The 4,570-nt window shown below is 41.1% G+C and overlaps 1 pseudogene; it reads left to right on the top strand.

Moving 5' to 3' along the window:
* The first annotated feature begins 726 nt into the window (after positions 1-726).
* LOC138151581 (ferritin heavy chain-like) lies at positions 727-2,701 on the top strand (annotated as a pseudogene).
* Positions 2,702-4,570: the final 1,869 nt, after the last annotated feature.

The following is a 4,570-nucleotide window of genomic DNA, read 5'->3' on the forward strand; positions in this document are numbered from 1 at the left end:
AAATAAATAAATAATGATAGGTGAGATGCTCTCAGAAAAACATGAAAAGACTTACATGAACTGATGCAATGTGAAATGAGCAAAATTAGGATAACATTGTACACAGTAATAGTAACATTGTATGATGATCTACTATGAATAACTTAGTTTTTTCTCAGCAATAAAATGATCCAAGATAATTCTGTAGAACTTATGATGAAATGTGCTGTCCATCTCCAATGAAAGAACTAAAATATCTTGAATGCAAGTCAAAGACACTTTTTGTTAACTTTATTTTTCTTGAGTTTTTTGTCTGTTTTCTTTCATAATGTGACTTACATGCAAACGTGTTTTTCATGTCTACACACATATAACCTATGTAAAATTGCTTGCCTTCTCAATGAGGGGAGAGCAGAAGTGGGGGAGAATTTGGAACTCAAAATTTGAGAGAAAAAAAAGAATGTTAAAATTGTTTTTACTTGTTAATTGGAAAAAATAGAATATTAAATAAAATCTTTTTAAAAAGAATAAAAGACGGCCAGAAGCGCAGGGAAGGAGAGTCGCCTGTTTCCTGCCTCAACAGTGCTTGAACCGAACCCGCTGCTTGATTCCTGGCCAGAGCCACCCTTAGCCACCTCTTCACCTTCACCTTCACTAACCAACAATTCTTCTGTCCAGCAGCAGCCGACCCTGGCCGTCGCCTCTGTCGCCTCCGCTGCAGCCAAGGCTTTCGTCGCAGCCTCCGCCATGACCACTTCGTGCCCCTCTCAGGTGTGGCAGAACTACCACCAGGACTCGGAGGCTGCCATCAACAAGCAGATCAACCCGGAGCTTGTGATAGTAATGGCAATTAAAGATTCCCCTGTATTGGCTTGGTTTTCAAATTGATTGTGTTAAAACCCAGAGTTTGTTAATCCCACCTGTGGGATGGGCTTGTTGATGTGAAAAGAAAGTCCTGAACTGGGAGGAGCTGGTGACGTAGATTTTGGAGAGACACTAGAGAGAGGCGGAAGATTTTTTTTTGGAAGCAGCACCTCGTGGAGAGAGAGAGAGACTAAGAGGATTGCTGGTGGCCGCTTTGAATTGCCCTGGACTTTTGAGACCTGCCCCCTGAGCTGCCAAGGACTGAGGAGACATGGCTGTTTTGCTGGTACTTTGTCTGTCTGTTTTGATGTTATTTTGCCAGATTTGTCCACTGGTGAAAGACTGTCCTGTTGAAGAAGTCCTGGAACCTGGCATTTGGTTAAGAAGGCCTGAGACTGTCCTGCAGACAGAGAGTGAATACTGTCCACTGGTGAGGGACAGTACTGTTGTTGCAGGGGTCTGGAGACTGTCCTGCAGACAGAATGAATACTGTCCACTGGTGAGGGACAGTACTGTTGTTGCAGGGGTCTGGGAGCCTTTCTGTTGGTTCAGAAGCCCTGAAGAAGGATTTTCTTGTTGTATGTTTACAGAAATCCTGGGAGAGGGCTTTGCTAATGTGTTCAGGGGTTCTAGGGCTGTTCTACAGACAGAGGATAAATTCATGAAGGGACTGGCAATGTATCTTATGGCCTTGCTAAGCCTTGTCTCTCCAGGAACTAAGATTGCTGAGAACTTGCCTCGTGTCAAGATGAAGAAAAGACCTCCATTTGGGTATTAAGTGCTGTGTTTAAACTTGATGTAACTCTGGGGTAGATTCAATTGTGATCCAGGGATGGGGAACTTTTGACCTTTTGGTGTTCTATGGTTGAGCAAATGAATGTATTTTACTTATGTTTGGAAACTAATCTCCATTTGAGAAGAGGGGCTTTGTGGTGGACTTAATTAAGGTATAGCCTAGGGGTGGAGAAGTATTTGGAACAGAGACTTTGTAATTGATTGAATGATTGGAAAGTCCTGGGGTGGGGTAGGCCTTGGAGATTATTTAATCACACTTAGTAAATGCTGTATTTTGAATGATGTCATGTTTTGATCTTCTCTGTTCTGGGTTTGTTACTGAATAAAATAGAGAGCACCTATGCTGGTATTTTGAACCTGGGAAGTTGCCTTCCCTTGGCATTACATTACAGAGCTCTACGCCTCCTACGTCTACCTCTCCATGTCCTACTACTTTGACCGCGATGACGTGGCGGTCAAGAACTTGGCCAAGTACTTCCTGCAGCAGTCGCAGGAGGAGCGCGAGCACCCCAAGAAGCTGATGAAGCTGTAGATCCAGTGCAGCGGCCTCATCTTCCTGCAGGACATCTAGAAACCCGACCGTGATGACTGGGAGAGCAGGCTCAATGCAACGGAATGTGCTCTGCACCTGGGGAAAAATGTCTATCAGTCGTTACTGGAATTGCACAAGCTGACAACTGACACGAATGACCCCCATTTATATGATTTCATGGAAACCCTCTACCTGGACAAACAGGTCAAGTCCATTAAACAGCTGAGTGATCACGTAACCAACCTGCGCAAGATGGGGGCCCTGATTTTGTCATGGCGGAATATCTTTTTGACAAGCACACCCTTGGAGACCGTGACAACGAGAGCTAAGCCACACCTGGCTTCCCCCACACCTGGGAACAGTTGTCGCCACTCCTACTGTCTTTCAGTGCATGCATATTTTGGTTATCTGACCTTTGCATAATCTGTACCAAAAAACTACTACCATTTACATCCCAATAAAGTGACTTGGTACTGATGAAAAAAAGAAGAAAAAGGAAAAAGTACAACTAAGGGGATCAGGCTCTTTCATATATAGAGATCAACGTATTAATGAATTGTTTCAATCAAGTAATCAGCAAGTATCAATTAAGTGCTTGCTATATGCCAGATATTAGGCTGGAGGGACCTTTGTTTTGAGTTGCTTTCCCAAATGTGGTCACCAGTTACGTGATTGTCCTCACTACTGCTATATTCTCCTCTAATATGACTAATAGAATGCACACTCCTTGGACTGAGAGTTGCTGGATATGTTTCTCTGTAAATAACTAACTGCCCTTTCCTGTCCCCTCTTACTGGGATCAAACTGAGAATAGAATCAAAATCAACAGCTTGGTCTAACTTGTTCTTCCATGATGAAGGGGGGAAAAAAAGGTAGAGGACTCCAATTCTAAAACTGCTCAGTTAACTGATTCAGGATACTTAGTTCCATAATATGTTAATTACAAGGTAATTTTCAATTACCAGTTCATGAAGCAGATTTATTTGATCTCATAAAAACAATTCCCACAAACAAACTACTTAAATAGTTACTCAAAACCTTAACGGATTCTTGGAATATGGAACGGAATATCAGGAACAAGTAAACACTCACTTTTCAATACTAAGGTGCTTTAATACTATGCTAATACTTTCCACAAACTAATTCTGAAGTTAAATTTAGCTCTTACACTTCAGTAGTAAGGAAGCTTTTTTTTTTGTAAAGGAAGCAATAAAACTCATTGAAAAATCAATTCTTGATAAATATTCATAACTGAAAAAGTTTTGATGATGAAACACTATTATGGAAACTTGATTGGGTGTTTAAAATTCAGAAACCCTGTACAGGGAAAACTTCATTGGGATCTCTGTGAACAAGGGGAACTAAATTGAATATACACTCCTCTGGGGGAAGTCTGGACTCTGTCATTCAGGCCAAAACCAGCCTCTAACCTATAGGTGTCCAGAGAGCAGCCTAGAGACAGGAGAGTCAGAACACAAACAGAAGTTTAATTAATTTCAGAGTAAGGAAAATGATACCCTCAGGTGGAAGCCCCTACCCCCTCCTAAGAAGGAGGGCTTAAGGCTGCTAAGGCTGGGGCTACTTATATAGATGAAAGGATTTGGTACACAGTACAACCATTCTTAAATTTTGAGATAGTTCTCATCATTAGTGTTTCTTGGGATAACACAGGTGTTTTAAGGTTCCATGGGAACAGTTATTGTCTCAAGTCTTGGGGGTCATGCCCACCCTGTGAGGCATGGAATCAGAGTTCTGTGATGGGAGCAGGAGTGCAGTGCCTGTCAGTGACATAGAACAGCATTGTGAATATGTGAATATGGATGATCCTGGGAAATAGGTGGAGCTAAATCCCTCAGTGAACACTTGGTCCAACTAATACACTTTGTCAAGTGGCGATATCATCCTGAACACAAAGGATTGTTATGTCAAGCTCAGGATGCAGCCTACTTTCTGGACCTTAGCTCTGGAAAACAGGGTATCTTCAAAATATCTTAACAACTCTGAAGTCTTCCTCAACTGAGGGGCACCATCCTTAGAGCTTTTTTGTCACATGAAAAGAAATAAACAGGCATTTATTTTAAATTCTCAAAAAGCATTTAATAGCACCAAGAAACAATGAAACATTTAAAAGAATGCCAAAATAATTGGTCTTGGGAATTAAAGTAAATACAAGAACAATTTATCCAATAAGTACCATCTTGACAAAAACAAAAAGAAAAGAAATTAGGGTGTGCAGAACATTGTGCTAATTGTTGTGGAAGATAATTTTTGAGCTTACAGTATATTAAGGGTTGAGACACAAACATAGAAAATTATAATAGTTCAAGTGATGTGATAACTGTAATGTTGTTCAGTCATTTTTCAGTCATACCTAACTCTTCATGACATCATTTGGGATTT

The sequence above is a fragment of the Petaurus breviceps genome, unplaced genomic scaffold (genome assembly GCF_028583685.1).
Source record: "Petaurus breviceps papuanus isolate PSGF00001 unplaced genomic scaffold, PetGlider_PUasm1.0 90903, whole genome shotgun sequence".
Classification (NCBI taxonomy): Eukaryota; Metazoa; Chordata; class Mammalia; order Diprotodontia; family Petauridae; genus Petaurus; species Petaurus breviceps.